Here is a 22,824-nt window from a genome sequence, read left to right as displayed (position 1 = left end):
CTCATACATATGTGTACCAAGTTTGGTGAAGATATCTCATTCCGTTCAAGAGTTATAGCTAAAATAGCATTTGGCTAACGTTAGCATAGACGCTTTTTGGTGTACTGTTTCGCGTAAGAATTGAAATTTCAACTTTTTTTTGATAATTATTGATATTGAGTGTCCAGGGAATATTTCTGAAGTGGTTTGATTCCGATTGGTTAAAAATCCTAAGACTAGTTCGCAAAAGTAGGTTTCGGATATAGCTCGATTTTGCGAGAAAACGGTGCGTCGTAGAGCAAAAAATGCAGCTGTACACTTTTGTTCGGGCTAACCCAAGGATTGCAACGATGCCTTGTTTTTGAGTCTACGGCTAACGGTTTACGATCTGCGGCCAAAAATGTCCAAAATTTTAGTTTTTTGCGCTGTAGCGCCCCCGTTAGGCCGATTGGGCTAAGACTTTGATAAGTTCTCCCCAAAATGAGCTCTACGATCTGTCCAAATTTCAGCTCTCTAGGCCTTACGGTTTGGGCTGCACGTTCAGTTCTAGGGCGGAAGAATAATAATAATAATAAAAATCCTAACAATTACAAGAGGGTTTCAGCACTGCGTGCTTGAACCCCTAATAATAATAATAAAAATCCTAACAATTACAATAGGGTTTCAGCACTGCGTGCTTGAACCCCTAATAATAATAATAATAAAAATCCTAACAAATACAATAGGGTTTCAGCACTGCGTGCTTGAACCCCTAATAATTAAAGCTGCAAGCAGCATTTTACCGGGGTTCAAGCATTTAAGGCATCTGAGGTGGTTAGAGCCAACCTGGATGTTTGGATGATATTTAAACACATCCAAAATGGAGAACAGGTTAACAGACAGATACACACACTGAAAGTAAATGATTAGACTAATATATGTATACTCTATAAGCATATGCACACACACACACACAAAGACACAGATATACATGCACAAACATTTTGTTGCAGATATAGGTATTTGAAATAAGTGATAGGTGACATAAAATTATTGCAAGTCTTCTCTTTTTCAGAGTTTAGATGTCATTTTCAGGTTAAACTGTAATCATAATGTGGCAAAATTGTAAAAACTGATACATCTGTATAAACAAAATGGAAAACATCAATTCAATGAGATTTAAAATGTTATAACAGTTAATTTATTAATGTTTTGGCATGAATTCATGAAAACAGTACTGTTTAACTAGCTGAATGCGCCCATTAGTGGTCTTCCGCTGCCATCTAGTGGTTATAAATTGCATTTACTCAAACAACACTGTGTTTTAAAATATAACTGTTATAGTGTTGTAATTTTTTTTTGCCCAATCTCTCTTAAATTTTGCATGCTTGTTTAAAATGAAATCATGCATTATTTTACACAGTTTTGATAATTTGTGGGCTTTCTGTTTGTATACATAGGCCTTTGTGTACACTATGAAAAGAACATATTATAAAATGACTGGTTTATAGTTGCCCAAATGCAATTGTTCAACATGTTTTTGATAATTATTGACCTTCAGAGTCTAGAGAATTTTACTTCAGTGGTTTTATTGATTTTCATCTTAAACCGTATCACAAGTATGCCAAAGTAACTTTTTTAAATAATCTTGAATATTTAATTAACAGCTTTATTGACAACATTGGTCCCAGAGGCAAAGTTGTTCAGAATGAGAAGATTTATCATATGATATGAAGATTTAGTGTTTTTGAGTGAATATATGAACATTTTCAAACAATTTGGGGCCATTTACCATATAAATCTTGTGTTTTGAGACATTTTCTAATGTTATAGCGCCACCTATGGTCTGATCTCCATGAAACTTTGCATGCTTGTTAAGAGTCACCTGTTACATGATTTCACTGAGTTTCATAAAGTTTTGAGTTTTCCTTTAGGTTTTATAGGCTTTGGGGTATGTTTGGCCACACCCCTTTTTCTAAATTACCCCGTTACAGCTAACCAAAGGACAAAATTCAACATTTTTTTAATAATTATTGATCTAGAGAGTCCACAGAATATTACTGCAGTGGTTTGGTTCCGATCGGGCAAAAAACCTAGGACTAGTTCGCAAAAGTAGGTTTTTAACATATTTGTCAATAACAATTGAACGATTTGATTGACAGCAATGGTTCTTGAGGCAAAGTTGTGCATTACGAGGAGATCTATCAAATGATATGCATATTGTGTTGATATGTGAAACACCACGTGATTACAGAGCCATAAAACTCGTTAGCGCCAACTAGTGGCCGATTTCTTTCAAAATTCTTACAGACCTTAAGGTTCATGAGTCGAACGTACCCAGCGAGTTTCGTTCCGATCAACATCCGTTAACCCTTTCAAATAGGTGCTTAAATTTGTTTGGCCAATGACGGCCATGTTTTTTGAGATATGCAAATGTCCTCATAAGTACTTGTGCCCCTTCAGACCAAGACACTGCATACCGATTTTCAAGTTGATCGAGCCAACGGTTGCCTAGTTATAGCAATTTATGTGTTTTTTCTATCTTATAGCGCCCCCAAGTGGCAGAGATGCGCAATTTTTTTGATTTGACCAAAGATTGAGCTCATACATATGTGTACCGAGTTTGGTGAAGATATCTCATTCCGTTCAAGAGTTATAGTCAAAATAGTATTTGGCTAACGTTAGCATAGACGCTTTTTGGCGTACTGTTTCGCGTAAGAATTGAAATTTCAACTTTTTTTTAATAATTATTGATATTGAGTGTCCAGGGAATATTTATGAAGTGGTTTGGTTCTGATTGGTTGAAAATCCTAGGACTAGTTCGCAAAAGTAGGTTTCGGATATAGCTCGATTTTGCGAGAAAACGGTGCGTCGTAGACCCCAAAAAGGTGCCGTGCACTTTTGTTCGGGCTAACCCAAGGATTGCAACAATGCCATGTTTTTGAGTCTACGGCTAACGGTATACGATTTACGGCCAAAAATGTCCAAAATTTTTGTTTTTTGCGCTGTAGCGCCCCCGTTAGGCCGATTGGGCTGAGACTTTGATAAGTTCTCCCCAAATTGAGCTCTACGATCTGTCCAAATTTCAGCTCTCTAGGCCTTACGGTTTGGGCTGCACGTTCAGTTCTAGGGCAGAAGAATAATAATAATAATAATAATTAAAGCTGCAAGCAGCATTTTACCGGGGTTCAAGCACATTAAGGCCTCTGAGGTGGTCAGAGCCAACCTGGATGTATGGATGACAGTTAAACACATCCAAAATGGAGAACAGGCTAACAGACAGACACACACACACTGAAAGTAAATGATTAGACTAATATATGTATACTCTATAAGCATATGCACACACACACACACACAAAGACACACAAAGATACACATATACATGCACAAACATTTTGTGGCAGATATAGGTATTTGATAAAAAGTGATAGGTGACAATAAGCTTATTGCAAGTCTTCTCTTTTTTTAGAGTTTAGATGTCATTTTCAGATTAAACTGTAATCATAATGTGGCAAAATTGTTAAAACTGATACATCTGTATGAACAAAATGGAAAACATCAATTCAATGAGATGCAAAATGTTATAACAGTTAATTTATTAATGTTTTGGCATGAATTCATAAAAACAGTACTAGCTGAAAGAGCCCATTAGTGGTCTTCCGCTGCCATCTAGTGGTTATAAATTGCATTTACTCAAACAACACTGTGTTTTTAAACATAACTGTTAAAGTGTTGTTGTTGGGTTTTTTTGCCCTATCTCTCTTAAATGTTGCATGCTTGTTTAGAATGAAATTATGCATTACTTTACACAGTTTTGATAATTTGTGGGATTTCTGTTTGTATTAATAGGTCTTTGTGCCTCTGGGGTGGTCTCGGCCAACCAGGATGTATGGATGACATTTAAATACATCCAAAAGACAGACACACACACACTGAAATTAAATGATTAAACTAGTTTTTAAGAGTTTAGATGTCATTCAGGTTTCACTGTAATCACAATGTGGCAAAATTGTAAAAAATGATGTGTCTGTATGAACAAAATGGAAAACATTGATTCAATAAGATGTAACATGTTATAACAGTTAATTTATTAATGTTTTGGCATGAATTCATGAATCCTTTCTACAGTACTGTTCATTTTAACTGAATGAGCCCATTAGTGGTCTTCCGCTGCCATCTAGTGGTTATAAATTGCATTTACTGAAACAACACTGTGTTTCTAAACATAACTGTTATAGTGTTGTTATTTTTTTTTATTTTTGCCCAATCTCTCTTAAATTTTGCATGCTTGTTTAGAATGAAATCATGCATTATTTTACACAGTTTTGATCATTTGTGGGATTTCTGTTTGTATTAATAGGCCTTTGTGTACACTATGCAAATAACATAATATAAAATTACTGGTTTATAGTTGTCTAAATGCAATTGTTCAACATGTTTTTGATAATTATTGACCTTCAGAGTCTAGAGAATTGTACTTCAGTGGTTTTATTGATTTTCATCTTATACCCGATCACTAGTTTGCCAAAGTACCTTTTTAAAATAATATTGAATGTTTAATTAACAGCTTTATTGACAACGTTGGTCCCAGAGGCAAAGTTGTTCAGAATGAGGATATTTATCAAATGATATAAAGATTTAGTGTTTTTGAGTGAATATATGAGCATTTACAAACAATTTGAGGCCATTTACCATATAAATCTTGTGTTTTGAGACCTTTTCTACTGTTATAGCGCCACCTATGGTCTGATCTCCATGAAACTTTGCATGCTTGTTAAGAGTCACAAGTTAGATGATTTCACCGAGTTTCATAAAGTTTTGAGTTTTCGTTAAGGTTTTATAGGCTTTGGGGTATGTTTGGCCACACCCCTTTTTCTAAATTACCCCTTTACAGCTGACCAAAGGACAAAATTCAACATTTTTTTAATAATTATTGATCTAGAGAGTCCACAGAATATTACTGCAGTGGTTTGGTTCCGATCGGACAAAAAACCTAGGACTAGTTCGCAAAAGTAGGTTTTTAACATATTTGTGAATAACAATTGAATGATTTGATTGACAGCAATGGTTCTTGAGGCAAAGTTGTGCATTATGAGGAGATCTATCAAATGATATGCATACTGTGTTGATATGTGAAACACCACGTGATTACAGAGCCATAAAACTCGTTAGCGCCAACTAGTGGCCGATTTCTTTCAAAATTCTTACAGACCTTAAGGTTCATGAGTCGAACGTACCCAGCGAGTTTCGTTCCGATCAACATCCGTTAACCCTTTCAAATAGGTGCTTAAAATTGTTTGGCCAATGGCGGCCATGTTTTTTTTAGATATGCAAATGTCCTCATATGTACTTGTGCCCCTTCAGACCGAGACATTGCATACCAATTTTCAAGTCGATCGAGGCAACAGTTGCCTAGTTATAGCCATTTATGTGTTTTTTCTATCTTATAGCGCCCCCAAGTGGCAGAGATGCGCAATATTTTTGATTTGACCAAAGATTGAGCTTATACATATGTATACCGAGTTTGGTGAAGATATCTCATTCCGTTCAAGAGTTATAGTTAAAATAGCATTTGGCTAACGTTAGCATAGACGCTTTTTGGTGTACTGTTTCGCGTAAGAATTGAAATTTCAACTTTTTTTTGATAATTATTGATATTGAGTGTCCAGGGAATATTTATGAAGTGGTTTGGTTCTGATTGGTTGAAAATCCTAGGACTAGTTCGCAAAAGTAGGTTTCGGATTTAGCTCGATTTTGCGAGAAAACGGTGCGTCGTAGACCCCAAAAAGGCGCCGTGCACTTTTGTTCGGGCTAACCCAAGGATTGCAACAATGCCATGTTTTTGAGTCTATGGCTAACGGTTTACACTTTACGGCCAAAATTGTCCAAAATTTTTGTTTTTTGCGCTGTAGCGCCCCCGTTAGGCCGATTGGGTCGAGACTCGGTATCTGACAAGAAGGCCGGACTACTACATTCTGACCAAATTTCAGCTTTCTAGGCCCTACGGTTTGGGCTGCACGAACAGTTTGAGTGGAGAATAATAATAATAATAATTAAAGCTGCAAGCAGCATTTACGGGGTTCAAGCATTTAAGGCATCTGAGGTGGTCTGAGCCAACCTGGATGTACGGATGACAGTTAAACACATCCAAACTGGAGAATCGGCTGACAGACAGACACACGCACTGAAATTAAATGATTAAACTAGTTTTTAAGAGTTTGGATGTCATTTTCAGGTTTCACTGTAATCATAATGTGGCAAAATTTTAAAAACTGATAAGTCTGTATGAAGAAAATTGAAAACTTTAACAGTGAGATTTAAAACGTTGCAACAGTGTTTTTTTTTTATTGTTTGGGCATGAATTCATAAATCTTCTCAAAAGTACTGTTTCAATTTGCTGAATGAGCCCATTAGTGGTCTTCCGCTGCCATCTAGTGGTTATAAATTGCATTTACTCAAACAACACTGTTTTTAAACATAACTGTTATAGTGTTGTGTTTTTTGCCCAATCTCTCTTAAATTTTGCATGCTTGTTTAGAATGAAATTAGGCATTATTTTACACAGTTTTGATAATTTGTGGGCTTTCTGTTTGTATTAATAGGCCTTTGTGTACACTATGAAAAGAACATATTATAAAATTACTGGTTTATAGTTGTCCAAATAAAATTGATCAACATGTTTTTGATAATTATTGACCTTCAGAGTCTAGAGAATTGTACTTCAGTGGTTTTATTGATTTAATTTTCAGCTTAAAGCCTTGGACTACTTTGCCAAAGTAACTTTTTTAAATAATCTTGAATATTTAATTAACAGCTTTATTGACAACATTGGTCCCAGAAGTTGTTCAGAATGAGGAGATCTATCAAATGATATGAAGATCTAGTGTTTATGTGAATATATGAGCATTTTCAAACAATTTGAGGCCATTTACCATGTAAATCTTATGTTTTGAGACCTTTTCTACTGTTATAGCGCCACCTATGGTCCGATCTCCATGAAAATTTGCATGGTTGTTAAGGGTCAGCTGTTACATGTTTTCACCAAGTTTCATAAAGTTTTGAGTTTCCGTTTAGGTTTTATATGCTTTTAGGTATTTTGGTCACGCCCCTTTTCTAATTTAGCCAGTTATAGCTAACCAAAGGACAAAATTCAATTTTTTTTGATAATTATTGATCTAGAGAGTCCAGAGAAAATTACTGCAGTGGTTTGGTTTCGATCGGGTAAAAAACCTGGGACTAGTTCGCAAAAGTAGCTTTTTGACATATTTGTGAATTGCAATTGAACGATTTGATTGACATCTTCGCTCCTTGAGGCAAAGTTGTTCACAAAGAGGAGATCTATCATATGATATGAAGCTCTAGTGTTTGTGTGAATGTATGAACATGTCCTACAAATTGTGATCATTTTCCATTGAAAATGTGTGTTTTTGAGGCTTTTTCAACTGTTATAGCGCCACCTATGGTCCGATCTCCATGAAACTTTGCATGCTTGTTAAGAGTCACGTGTTAAATGTTTTCACCGAGTTTCATAAAGTTTTGAGTTTTCGTTTAGGTTTTATAGGCTTTGGGGTATGTTTGGCCACACCCCTTTTCTAAATTACCCATTTAAAGCTAACCAAAGTACAAAATTCAACATTTTTTTGATAATTATTGATCTAGAGAGTCCACAGAATATTACTGCAGTGGTTTGGTTCCGATCGGGAATAAAACCTAGGACTAGTTCGCAAAAGTAGCTTTTTGACATATTTGTGAATTGCAATTGAACGATTTGATTGACAGCAATGGTTCTTGAGGCAAAGTTGTGCATTATGAGGAGATCTATCAAATGATATGCGTTTTGTGTTGATAAGTGAAACACCACGTGATTACAGAGCCAATAAACTCGTTAGCGCCAACTAGTGGCCGATTTCTTTCAAAATTCTTACAGACCTTAAGGTTCATGAGTCGAACGTACCCAGCGAGTTTCGTTCCGATCAACATCCGTTAACCCTTTCAAATAGGTGCTTAAATTTGTTTGGCCAATGGCGGCCATGTTTTTTGAGATATGCAAATGTCCTCATAGGTACTTGTGCCCCTTCAGACCAAGACACTGCATACCGATTTTCAAGTCGATCGAGCCAACGGTTGCCTAGTTATAGCCATTTATGTGTTTTTTAAATCTTATTGCGCCCCCAAGTGGCAGAGATGCGCAATTTTTTTGATTTTACCAAAGATTGAGCTCATACATATGTGTACCGAGTTTGGTGAAGATATCTCATTCCGTACAAGAGTTATAGTCAAAATAGCATTTGGCTAACGTTAGCATAGACGCTTTTTGGTGTACTGTTTCGCATAAGAATTGAAATTTCAACTTTTTTTTGATAATTATTGATATTGAGTGTCCAGGGAATATTTATGAATTGGTTTGGTTCTGATTGGTTGAAAATCCTAGGACTAGTTCGCAAAAGTAGGTTTCGGATATAGCTCGATTTTGCGAGAAAACGGTGCGTCGTAGACCCCAAAAAGGCACCGTGCACTTTTGTTCGGGCTAACCCAAGGATTGCAACAATGCCATGTTTTTGAGTTTATGGCTAACGGTATACGATTTACGGCCAAAAATGTCCAAAATTTTTGTTTTTTGCGCTGTAGCGCCCCCGTTAGGCCGATTGGGCCGGTTCTTTGTATCTGAGTAGCGAGCAAGACTACTACGATCTGACCAAGTTTCAGCTCTCTAGGCCTTACGGTTTGGGCTGCACGTTCAGTTTTAAGGCGGAAGAATAATAATAATTAAAGCTGCAAGCAGCATTTTACGGGGTTCAAGCATTTAAGGCCTCTGAGGTGGTCTTGGCTAACCTGGATGCATGGATGACAGTTAAAGACATCCAAAATGAAGAATAGGCTGGCAGACAGACACAAACACTGAAATTAAATGATTAAACTAGTTTTTAACAGTTTAGATGTCATTTTCAGGTTAAACTGTAATCACAATGTGGCAAAATTGTAAAAACTGATATATCTGTATGAACAAAATGGAAAACATTGACTCAATGAGATTTAAAATGTTATAACAGTTAATTTTTTTTATGTTTTGGCATGAATTAATGAATCCTTTCAACAGTACTGTTCAACTTTGCTGAATGAGCCCATTAGTGGTCTCCCGCTGCCATCTAGTGGTTCTAAATTGCATTTACTCAAGCAACACTGTGTTTTTAAATATAACTGTTATAGTGTTGTTATTTTTTTTGACCAATCTCTCTTAAATTTTGCATGCTTGTTTAGAATGAAATTATGCATTATTTTACACAGTTTTGATAATTTGTGGGCTTTCTGTTTGTATTAATAGGCCTTAGTGTACACTATGCAAATAACATATTATAAAATTACTGGTTTATAGTTGTCCAAATGCAACTGTTCAACATGTTTTTGATAATTATTGACCTTCAGAGTCTAGAGAATTGTACTTCAGTGGTTTTATTGATTTTCAGCTTATACCCTATCACTAGTTTGCCAAAGTAACTTTTTGAAATAATCTTGAATATTTAATTAACAGCTTTATTGACAACATTGGTCCCAGAGGCAAAGTTGTTCAGAATGAGGAGATCTATCATATGATATGAAGATCTAGTGTTTTTGAGTGAATATATGAGCATTTTCAAACAATTTGAGGCCATTTACCATATAAATCTTGTGTTTTGAGACCTTTTCTACTGTTATAGCGCCACCTATGGTGCGATCTCCATGAAACTTTGCATGCTTGTTAAGAGTTACCTGTTACATGTTCTCACCATGTTTCATAAAGTTTTGAGTTTTCGTTTAGGTTTTATAGGCTTTGGGGTATGTTTGGCCACACCCCTTTTCTTAATTACCCATTTAACGCTAACCAAAGTACAAAATTGAACATTTTTTTGATAATTATTGATCTAGACAGTCCACAGAATATTACTGCAGTGGTTTGGTTCCGATCGGACAAAAAACCTAGGACTAGTTCGCAAAAGTAGTTTTTTAACATATTTGTGAATAACAATTGAACGATTTGATTGACAGCAATGGTTCTTGAGGCAAAGTTGTGCATTACGAGGAGATCTATCAAATGATATGCATATTGTGTTGATATGTGAAACACCACGTGATTACAGAGCCATAAAACTCGTTAGCGCCAACTAGTGGCCGATTTCTTTCAAAATTCTTACAGACCTTAAGGTTCATGAGTCGAACGTACCCAGCGAGTTTCGTTCCGAACAACATCCGTTAACCCTTTCAAATAGGTGCTTAAAATTGTTTGGCCAATGGCAGCCATGTTTTTTGAGATATGCAAATGTCCTCATAGGTACTTGTGCCCCTTCAGACCAAGACACTGCATACCAATTTTCAAGTCGATCGAGCCAACGGTTGCCTAGTTATAGCCATTTATGTGTTTTTTAAATCTTATTGCGCCCCCAAGTGGCAGAGATGCGCAATTTTTTTTTATTTGACCAAAGATTGAGCTCATACATATGTGTACCAAGTTTGGTCAAGATATCTCATTCCGTTCAAGAGTTATAGTCAAAATAACATTTGGCTAACGTTAGCATAGACGCTTTTTGGCGTACTGTTTCGCGTAAGAATCGAAATTTCAACTTTTTTTTGATAATTATTTATATTGAGTGTCCAGGGAATATTTCTGCAGTGGTTTCGTTCCGATTGGTTGAAAATCCTAGGACTAGTTCGCAAAAGTAGGTTTCGGATATAGCTCGATTTTGCGAGAAAACGGTGCGTCGTAGAGCAAAAAAAGGCGCTGTGCACTTTTGTTTGGGCTAACCCAAGGATTGCAATGATGCCATGTTTTTGAGTCTACGGCTAACGGTTTACGACCTGCGGCCAAAAATGTCAAAAATTTTAGTTTTTTGCGCTGTAGCGCCCCCGTTAGGCCGATTGGGCCGGTTCTTTGTATCTGAGTAGCGAGCAAGACTACTACCATCTGACCAAGTTTCAGCTCTCTAGGCCTTACGGTTTGGGCTGCACGTTCAGTTTTAAGGCGGAAAAATAATAATAATAATAAAAATCTTAACAATTACAATAGGGTTTCAGCACTGCGTGCTTGAACCCCTAATAATAATAATAATAATAAAAATCCTAACAAATACAATAGGGTTTCAGCACTGCGTGCTTGAACCCCTAATTAAAGCTGCAAGCAGCATTTACCGGGGTTCAAGCACATTAAGGCCTCTGAGGTGGTCTGAGCCAACCTGGATGCATGGATGACAGTTAAACACATCCAAAATGGAGAACAGGCTAACAGACAGACACACACACTGAAAGTAAATGATTAGACTAATATATGTATACTCTATAAGCATATGCACACACACACACACAGAAAGAAACACATATACATGCACAAACATTTTGTTGCAGATATAGGTATTTGAAATAAGTGATAGGTGATAATAAACTTATTGCAAGTCTTCTCTTTTTAAGAGTTTAGATGTCATTTTCAGGTTAAACTGTAATCACAATGTGGCAAAATAGTAAAAACTGATATATCTGTAAGAACAAAATGGAAAACATTGACTCAATGAGATTTAAAATGTTATAACAGTTACATTTTTAATGTTTTGGGATGAATTCATGAGTCATTTCAACAGTACTGTTCAACTTAACTGAATGAGCCCATTAGTGGTCTTCCACTGCCATCTAGAGGTTATAAATTGCATTTACTCAAGCAACACTGTGTTTTTAAACATAACTGTTATAGTTTTGTTATTTTTTTTTTGCCCAATCTCTCTTAAATATTGCGTGCTTGTTTAGAATGAAATTATGCATTATTTTACACAGTTTTAATAATTTGTGGGCTTTCTGTTTGTATTAATAGGCCTTTGTGTACACTATGCAAATAACATATTATAAAATTACTGGTTTATAATTGTCCAAATGCAATTGTTCAACATGTTTTTGATAATTATTGACCTTCAGAGTCTAGAGAATTGTACTTCAGTGGTTTTATTGATTTTCATCTTAAACCCTATCACAAGTATGCCAAACTATCTTTTTTAAATAATCTTGAACATTTAATTAACAGCTTTATTGACAACATTGGTCCCAGAGGCAAAGTTGTTCAGAATGAGGAGATTTATCATATGATATGAAGATTTAGTGTTTTTGAGTGAATATATGAGCATTTTCAAACAATTTGAGGCCATTTACCATATAAATCTTGTGTTTTGAGACCTGTTGTACTGTTATAGCGCCACCTATTCTTCGATCTCCATGAAACTTTGCATGCTTGTTAAGAGTCACCTGATACATGTTCTCACTGAGTTTCATAAAGTTTTGAGTTTTCGTTTAGGTTTTATAGGCTTTGGGGTATGTTTGGCCACACCCCTTTTTATAAATTATCCCTTTACAGCTAACCAAAGGACAAAATTCAACATTTTTTTAATAATTATTGATCTAGAGAGTCCACAGAATATTACTGCAGTGGTTTGGTTCCGATCGGACAAAAAACCTAGGACTAGTTCGCAAAAGTAGGTTTTTAACATATTTGTGAATAACAATTGAACGATTTGATTGACAGCAATGGTTCTTGAGGCAAAGTTGTGCATCATGAGGAGATCTATCAAATGATATGCATATTGTGTTGATATGTGAAACACCACGTGATTACAGAGCCATAAAACTCGTTAGCGCCAACTAGTGGCTGATTTCTTTCAAAATTCTTACAGACCTTAAGGTTCATGAGTTGAACGTACCCAGCGAGTTTCGTTCCGATCAACATCCGTTAACCCTTTCAAATAGGTGCTTAAAATTGTTTGGCCAATGGCGGCTATGTTTTTTTGAGATATGCAAATGTCCTCATAGGTACTTGTGCCCCTTCAGACCAAGACATTGCATACCAATTTTCAAGTCGATCGAGCCAACGGTTGCCTAGTTATAGCCATTTATGTGTTTTTTAAATCTTATTGCGCCCCCAAGTGGCAGAGATGCGCAATTTTTTTGATTTGACCAAAGATTGAGCTCATACATATGTGTACCAATTTTGGTGAAGATATCTCATTCCGTTCAAGAGTTATAGTCAAAATAGCATTTGGCTAACGTTAGCATAGACGCTTTTTGGTGTACTGTTTCGCGTAAGAATTGAAATTTCAACTTTTTTTGATAATTATTGATATTGAGTGTCCAGGGAATATTTTTGAAGTGGTTTGGTTCTGATTGGTTGAAAATCCTAGGACTAGTTCGCAAAAGTGGGTTTCGGATATAGCTCGATTTTGCGAGAAAACGGTGCGTCGTAGACCCCAAAAAGGCGCCGTGCACTTTTGTTCGGGTTAACCCAAGGATTGCAACAATGCCATATTTTTGAGTCTACGGCTAACGGTTTACACTTTACGGCCAAAAATGTCCAAAATTTTTGTTTTTTGCGCTGTAGCGCCCCCGTTAGGCCGATTGGGCCGGTTCTTTGTATCTGAGTAGCGAGCAAGACTACTACGATCTGACCAAGTTTCAGCTCTCTAGTCCTTACGGTTTGGGCTGCACGTTCAGTTTTAAGGCGGAAGAATAATAATAATAATAATAATTAAAGCTGCAAGCAGCATTTACCGGGGTTCAAGCACATTAAGGCCTCTGAGGTGGTCAGAGCCAACCTGGATGTATGGATGACAGTTAAACACATCCAAAATGGAGAACAGGCTAACAGACAGACACGCACACTGAAAGTAAATGATTAGACTAATATATGTATACTCTATAAGCATATGCACACACACACACACACACACACACACACACACACACACACACAAAGACACACAAAGATACACATATACATGCACAAACATTTTGTTGCAGATATAGGTATTTGATAAAAAGTGATAGGTGACAATAAGCTTATTGCAAGTCTTCTCTTTTTTTAGAGTTTAGATGTCATTTTCAGATTAAACTGTAATCATAATGTGGCAAAATTGTTAAAACTGATACATCTGTATGAACAAAATGGAAAACATCAATTCAATGAGATACAAAATGTTATAACAGTTAATTAATTAATGTTTTGGCATGAATTCATAAAAACAGTACTAGCTGAAAGAGCCCATTAGTGGTCTTCCGCTGCCATCTAGTGGTTATAAATTGCATTTACTCAAACAACACTGTGTTTTTAAACATAACTGTTAAAGTGTTGTTGTTGGGTTTTTTTGCCCTATCTCTCTTAAATGTTGCATGCTTGTTTAGAATGAAATTATGCATTACTTTACACAGTTTTGATAATTTGTGGGATTTCTGTTTGTATTAATAGGTCTTTGTGCCTCTGGGGTGGTCTCGGCCAACCAGGATGTATGGATGACATTTAAATACATCCAAAAGACAGACACACACACACTGAAATTAAATGATTAAACTAGTTTTTAAGAGTTTAGATGTCATTCAGGTTTCACTGTAATCACAATGTGGCAAAATTGTAAAAAATGATGTTTCTGTATGAACAAAATGGAAAACATTGATTCAATAAGATGTAACATGTTATAACAGTTAATTTATTAATGTTTTGGCATGAATTCATGAATCCTTTCTACAGTACTGTTCATTTTAACTGAATGAGCCCATTAGTGGTCTTCCGCTGCCATCTAGTGGTTATAAATTGCATTTACTGAAACAACACTGTGTTTCTAAACATAACTGTTATAGTGTTGTTATTTTTTTTATTTTTGCCCAATCTCTCTTAAATTTTGCATGCTTGTTTAGAATGAAATCATGCATTATTTTACACAGTTTTGATCATTTGTGGGATTTCTGTTTGTATTAATAGGCCTTTGTGTACACTATGCAAATAACATAATATAAAATTACTGGTTTATAGTTGTCTAAATGCAATTGTTCAACATGTTTTTGATAATTATTGACCTTCAGAGTCTAGAGAATTGTACTTCAGTGGTTTTATTGATTTTCATCTTATACCCGATCACTAGTTTGCCAAAGTACCTTTTTAAAATAATCTTGAATGTTTAATTAACAGCTTTATTGACAACGTTGGTCCCAGAGGCAAAGTTGTTCAGAATGAGGATATTTATCAAATGATATAAAGATTTAGTGTTTTTGAGTGAATATATGAGCATTTACAAACAATTTGAGGCCATTTACCATATAAATCTTGTGTTTTGAGACCTTTTCTACTGTTATAGCGCCACCTATGGTCTGATCTCCATGAAACTTTGCATGCTTGTTAAGAGTCATCTGTTACATGATTTCACTGAGTTTCATAAAGTATTGAGTTTTCGTTAAGGTTTTATAGGCTTTGGGGTATGTTTGGCCACACCCCTTTTTCTAAATTACCCCTTTACAGCTGACCAAAGGACAAAATTCAACATTTTTTTAATAATTATTGATCTAGAGAGTCCACAGAATATTACTGCAGTGGTTTGGTTCCGATCGGACAAAAAACCTAGGACTAGTTCGCAAAAGTAGGTTTTTAACATATTTGTGAATAACAATTGAATGATTTGATTGACAGCAATGGTTCTTGAGGCAAAGTTGTGCATTATGAGGAGATCTATCAAATGATATGCATACTGTGTTGATATGTGAAACACCACGTGATTACAGAGCCATAAAACTCGTTAGCGCCAACTAGTGGCCGATTTCTTTCAAAATTCTTACAGACCTTAAGGTTCATGAGTCGAACGTACCCAGCGAGTTTCGTTCCGATCAACATCCGTTAACCCTTTCAAATAGGTGCTTAAAATTGTTTGGCCAATGGCGGCCATGTTTTTTTTAGATATGCAAATGTCCTCATATGTACTTGTGCCCCTTCAGACCGAGACATTGCATACCAATTTTCAAGTCGATCGAGGCAACAGTTGCCTAGTTATAGCCATTTATGTGTTTTTTCTATCTTATAGCGCCCCCAAGTGGCAGAGATGCGCAATATTTTTGATTTGACCAAAGATTGAGCTTATACATATGTATACCGAGTTTGGTGAAGATATCTCATTCCGTTCAAGAGTTATAGTTAAAATAGCATTTGGCTAACGTTAGCATAGACGCTTTTTGGTGTACTGTTTCGCGTAAGAATTGAAATTTCAACTTTTTTTTGATAATTATTGATATTGAGTGTCCAGGGAATATTTATGAAGTGGTTTGGTTCTGATTGGTTGAAAATCCTAGGACTAGTTCGCAAAAGTAGGTTTCGGATTTAGCTCGATTTTGCGAGAAAACGGTGCGTCGTAGACCCCAAAAAGGCGCCGTGCACTTTTGTTCGGGCTAACCCAAGGATTGCAACAATGCCATGTTTTTGAGTCTATGGCTAACGGTTTACACTTTACGGCCAAAATTGTCCAAAATTTTTGTTTTTTGCGCTGTAGCGCCCCCGTTAGGCCGATTGGGCCGGTTCTTTGTATCTGAGTAGCGAGCAAGACTACTACCATCTGACCAAGTTTCAGCTCTCTAGGCCTTACGGTTTGGGCTGCACGTTCAGTTTTAAGGCGGAAGAATAATAATAATAATAATAATAATAAAAATCCTAACAAATACAATAGGGTTTCAGCACTGCGTGCTTGAACCCCTAATTAAAGCTGCAAGCAGCATTTTACGGGGTTCAAGCATTTAAGGCCTCTGAGGTGGTCTTGGCTAACCTGGATGCATGGATGACAGTTAAAGACATCCAAAATGAAGAATAGGCTGGCAGACAGACACAAACACTGAAATTAAATGATTAAACTAGTTTTTAACAGTTTAGATGTCATTTTCAGGTTAAACTGTTATCACAATGTGGCAAAATTGTAAAAACTGATATATCTGTATGAACAAAATGGAAAACATTGACTCAATGAGATTTAAAATGTTATAACAGTTAATTTTTTTTATGTTTTGGCATGAATTAATGAATCCTTTCAACAGTACTGTTCAACTTTGCTGAATGAGCCCATTAGTGGTCTCCCGCTGCCATCTAGTGGTTCTAAATTGCATTTACTCAAGCAACACTGTGTTTTTAAATATAACTGTTATAGTGTTGTTATTTTTTTTGACCAATCTCTCTTAAATTTTGCATGCTTGTTTAGAATGAAATTATGCATTATTTTACACAGTTTTGATAATTTGTGGGCTTTCTGTTTGTATTAATAGGCCTTAGTGTACACTATGCAAATAACATATTATAAAATTACTGGTTTATAGTTGTCCAAATGCAATTGTTCAACATGTTTTTGATAATTATTGACCTTCAGAGTCTAGAGAATTGTACTTCAGTGGTTTTATTGATTTTCAGCTTATACCCTATCACTAGTTTGCCAAAGTAACTTTTTGAAATAATCTTGAATATTTAATTAACAGCTTTATTGACAACATTGGTCCCAGAGGCAAAGTTGTTCAGAATGAGGAGATCTATCATATGATATGAAGATCTAGTGTTTTTGAGTGAATATATGAGCATTTTCAAACAATTTGAGGCCATTTACCATATAAATCTTGTGTTTTGAGACCTTTTCTACTGTTATAGCGCCACCTATGGTGCGATCTCCATGAAACTTTGCATGCTTGTTAAGAGTTACCTGTTACATGTTCTCACCACGTTTCATAAAGTTTTGAGTTTTCGTTTAGGTTTTATAGGCTTTGGGGTATGTTTGGCCACACCCCTTTTCTTAATTACCCATTTAACGCTAACCAAAGTACAAAATTGAACATTTTTTTGATAATTATTGATCTAGACAGTCCACAGAATATTACTGCAGTGGTTTGGTTCCGATCGGACAAAAAACCTAGGACTAGTTCGCAAAAGTAGTTTTTTAACATATTTGTGAATAACAATTGAACGATTTGATTGACAGCAATGGTTCTTGAGGCAAAGTTGTGCATTATGAGGAGATCTATCAAATGATATGCATATTGTGTTGATATGTGAAACACCACGTGATTACAGAGCCATAAAACTCGTTAGCGCCAACTAGTGGCCGATTTCTTTCAAAATTCTTACAGACCTTAAGGTTCATGAGTCGAACGTACCCAGTGAGTTTCGTTCCGAACAACATCCGTTAACCCTTTCAAATAGGTGCTTAAAATTGTTTGGCCAATGGCAGCCATGTTTTTTGAGATATGCAAATGTCCTCATAGGTACTTGTGCCCCTTCAGACCAAGACACTGCATACCAATTTTCAAGTCGATCGAGCCAACGGTTGCCTAGTTATAGCCATTTATGTGTTTTTTAAATCTTATTGCGCCCCCAAGTGGCAGAGATGCGCAATTTTTTTTATTTGACCAAAGATTGAGCTCATACATATGTGTACCAAGTTTGGTCAAGATATCTCATTCCGTTCAAGAGTTATAGTCAAAATAACATTTGGCTAACGTTAGCATAGACGCTTTTTGGCGAACTGTTTCGCGTAAGAATCGAAATTTCAACTTTTTTTTGATAATTATTTATATTGAGTGTCCAGGGAATATTTCTGCAGTGGTTTCGTTCCGATTGGTTGAAAATCCTAGGACTAGTTCGCAAAAGTAGGTTTCGGATATAGCTCGATTTTGCGAGAAAACGGTGCGTCGTAGAGCAAAAAATGCAGCTGTGCACTTTTGTTCGGGCTAACCCAAGGATTGCAACGATACCTTGTTTTTGAGTCTACGGCTAACGGTTTACGACCTGCGGCCAAAAATGTCAAAAATTTTAGTTTTTTGCGCTGTAGCGCCCCCGTTAGGCCGATTGGGCCGGTTCTTTGTATCTGAGTAGCGAGCAAGACTACTACCATCTGACCAAGTTTCAGCTCTCTAGGCCTTACGGTTTGGGCTGCACGTTCAGTTTTAAGGCGGAAAAATAATAATAATAATAAAAATCTTAACAATTACAATAGGGTTTCAGCACTGCGTGCTTGAACCCCTAATTAAAGCTGCAAGCAGCATTTTACCGGGGTTCAAGCATTTAAGGCATCTGAGGTGGTCAGAGCCAACCTGGATGTTTGGATGACATTTAAACACATCCAAAATGGAGAACAGGTTAACAGACAGACACACACACTGAAAGTAAATGATTAGACTAATATATGTATACTCTATAAGCATATGCACACACACACACACAAAGACACACATATACATGCACAAACATTTTGTTGCAGATATAGGTATTTGAAATAAGTGATAGGTGACATAAAATTATTGCAAGTCTTCTCTTTTTCAGAGTTTAGATGTCATTTTCAGGTTAAACTGTAAACATAATGTGGCAAAATTGTAAAAACTGATACATCTGTATAAACAAAATGGAAAACATCAATTCAATGAGATTTAAAATGTTATAACAGTTAATTTATTAATGTTTTGGCATGAATTCATGAAAACAGTACTGTTTAACTAGCTGAATGAGCCCATTAGTGGTCTTCCGCTGCCATCTAGTGGTTATAAATTGCATTTACTCAAACAACACTGTGTTTTAAAACATAACTGTTATAGTGTTGTCATTTTTTTTTTGCCCAATCTCTCTTAAATTTTGCATGCTTGTTAAGAATGAAATCATGCATTATTTTACACAGTTTTGATAATTTGTGGGCTTTCTGTTTGTATAAATAGGCCTTTGTGTACACTATGCAAATAACATATTATAAAATTATTGGTTTATAGTTGCCCAAATGCAATTGTTCAACATGTTTTTGATAATTATTGACCTTCAGAGTCTAGAGAATTGTACTTCAGTGGTTTTATTGATTTTCAGCTTAAACCGTATCACAAGTATGCCAAAGTAACTTTTTAAAATAATCTTGAATATTTAATTAACAGCTTTATTGACAACATTGGTCCCAGAGGCAAAGTTGTTCAGAATGAGGAGATTTATCATATGATATGAAGATTTAGTGTTTTTGAGTGAATATATGAACATTTTCAAACAATTTGAGGCCATTTACCATATAAATCTTGTGTTTTGAGACCTTTTCTACTGTTATAGCGCCACCTATGGTCTGATCTCCATGAAACTTTGCATGCTTGTTAAGAGTCACTTGTTACATGATTTCACTTAGTTTCATAAAGTTTTGAGTTTTCGTTTAGGTTTTATAGGCTTTGGGGTATGTTTGGCCACACCCCTTTTACTAAATTACCCCTTTACAGCTAACCAAAGGACAAAATTCAACATTTTTTTGATAATTATTGATCTAGAGAGTCCACAGAATATTACTGCAGTGGTTTGGTTCCGATCGGACAAAAAACCTAGGACTAGTTCGTAAAAGTAGGTTTTTAACATATTTGTGAATAACATTTGAACGATTTGATTGACAGCAATGGTTCTTGAGGCAAAGTTGTGCATTATGAGGAGATCTATCAAATGATATGCATATTGTGTTGATAAGTGAAACACCACGTGATTACAGAGCCAATAAACTCGTTAGCGCCAACTAGTGGCCGATTTCTTTCAAAATTCTTACAGACCTTAAGGTTCATGAGTCGAACGCACCCAGCGAGTTTCGTTCCGATCAACATCCGTTAACCCTTTCAAATAGGTGCTTAAAATTGTTTGGCCAATGGCAGCCATGTTTTTTGAGATATGCAAATGTCCTCAGAGGTATTTGTGCCTCTTCAGACAAAGACACTGCAAACCAATTTTTAGGTCGATCGAGCCAACGGTAGCCTAGTTATAGCCATTTATGTGTTTTTTCTTTTTATAGCGCCCCCAAGTGGCAGAGGTGTGCAATTTTTTTTATTTGACCAAAGTTTTAGGTCTTACAAATGTGTAGCAAGTTTGGTTAAGATATCTTATTTCTTTCGCGAGTTATAGCCTGTTGCGTAAAATTGCTCCTCGACTTTCGAACGTTTTGGCATCCCATTACGAAAGCGAGTCGAAATTTCAACTTTTTTTTGATAATTATTGATATTCCCTGGCCAGAGAACATTTCTGCAGTGGTTTGGTTCAGATTGGGCGAAAAACCTAGGACTAGTTCGCAAAAGTAGGTTTTGGACATACGTCAAATTTGCGAAAAAACGAGGCCTCCTAGACCTAAAATCAGAGTGACCGTTTTTAATTTCGCATGACCCACGGATTCCGGAAATGTTAAATTTTTGGCTCTATGATAAGCGGTTTAGGAGTTATTAGCACTAACGCATTTTTGATCACTGTAGCGCCCCCTTTAGGCCGATTGGGGCGAGCCTTTGTATCTGACAAGAAGGCCGGACTTCTACCATCTGACCAAGTTTCAGCTCTCTAGGCCTTACGGTTTGGGCTGCACGATCAGTTTGAGTGGAGAATAATAATAATAATAATAATAATAATAATAATAATAATAAAAATCCTAACAGATACAATAGGGTTTCAGCACTTCGTGCTTGAACCCCTAATAATAATAATAAAAATCCTAACAATTACAATAGGGTTTCAGCACTGCGTGCTTGAACCCCTAATTAAAGCTGCAAGCAGCATTTACCGGGGTTCAAGCACATTAAGGCCTCTGAGGTGGTCTGAGCCAACCTGGATGCATGGATGACATTTAAACACATCCAAAATGGAGAACAGGCTAACAGACAGACACACACACTGAAAGTAAATGATTAGACTAATATATGTATACTCTATAAGCATATGCACACACACACGCACAGAAAGACACACATATACATGCACAAACATTTTGTTGCAGATATAGGTATTTGAAATAAGTGATAGGTGACAATAAACTTATTGCAAGTCTTCTCTTTTTAAGAGTTTAGATGTCATTTTCAGGTTAAACTGTAATCACAATGTGGCAAAATAGTAAAAACTGATATATCTGTAAGAACAAAATGGAAAACATTGACTCAATGAGATTTAAAATGTTACAACAGTTACATTTTTAATGTTTTGGGATGAATTCATGAATCCTTTCAACAGTACTGTTCAACTTAACTGAATGAGCCCATTAGTGGTCTTCCGCTGCCATCTAGAGGTTATAAATTGCATTTACTCAAGCAACACTGTTTTTAAACATAACTGTTATAGTGTTTTTTTTTTTTTTTGCCCAATCTCTCTTAAATTTTGCATGCTTGTTTAGAATGAAATTATGCATTGTTTTACACAGTTTTGATAATGTGTGGGCTTTCTGTTTGTATTAATAGGCCTTTGTGTACACTATGAAAAGAACATATTATAAAATTACTGGTTTATAGTTGTCCAAATGCAATTGTTCAACATGTTTTTGATAATTATTGACCTTCAGAGTCTACAGAATTGTACTTCAGTGGTTTTATTGATTTTCATCTTAAACCGTATCACAAGTATGCCAAAGTAACTTTTTAAAATAATCTTGAATATTTAATTAACAGCTTTATTGACAACATTGGTCCCAGAGGCAAAGTTGTTCAGAATGAGGAGATCTATCATATGATATGAAGATTTAGTGTTTTTGAGTGAATATATGAGCATTTTCAAACAATTTGGGGCCATTTACCATATAAATCTTGTGTTTTGAGACCTTTTCTACTGTTATAGCGCCACCTATGGTCTGATCTCCATGAAACTATGCATGCTTGTTAAGAGTCACCTGATACATGATTTCACTGAGTTTCATACAGTTTTGAGTTTTCCTTTAGGTTTTATAGGCTTTGGGGTATGTTTGGCCACACCCCTTTTTATAAATTACCCGGTTACAGCTAACCAAAGGACAAAATTCAACATTTTTTTAATAATTATTGATCTAGAGAGTCCACAGAATATTACTGCAGTGGTTTGGTTCCGATCGGGCAAAAAACCTAGGACTAGTTCGCAAAAGTAGGTTTTTAACATATTTGTGAATAACAATTGAACGATTTGATTGACAGCAATGGTTCTTGAGGCAAAGTTGTGCACTACGAGGAGATCTATCAAATGATATGCATATTGTGTTGATATGTGAAACACCACGTGATTACAGAGCCATAAAACTCGTTAGCGCCAACTAGTGGCCGATTTCTTTCAAAATTCTTACAGACCTTAAGGTT

The 22,824-nt window shown here is 35.9% G+C and overlaps 1 long non-coding RNA gene across 1 annotated transcript; it reads left to right on the top strand.

Annotated features, from left to right (window-relative positions):
- Positions 1–1,950: 1,950 nt before the first annotated feature.
- On the top strand, positions 1,951–22,286 carry LOC128015311 (uncharacterized). The gene is made up of 3 exons (XR_008183871.1): positions 1,951–2,074; positions 9,939–11,619; positions 21,795–22,286. It is a non-coding gene; the product is annotated as an uncharacterized LOC128015311 (long non-coding RNA).
- Positions 22,287–22,824: the final 538 nt, after the last annotated feature.

This window comes from Carassius gibelio, chromosome A1 (assembly GCF_023724105.1).
Source record: "Carassius gibelio isolate Cgi1373 ecotype wild population from Czech Republic chromosome A1, carGib1.2-hapl.c, whole genome shotgun sequence".
Taxonomy (NCBI): Eukaryota; Metazoa; Chordata; class Actinopteri; order Cypriniformes; family Cyprinidae; genus Carassius; species Carassius gibelio.
The sequence above is the reverse complement of the archived record's forward strand: the minus strand, read 5'-3'. Positions and strand labels throughout refer to the sequence as shown.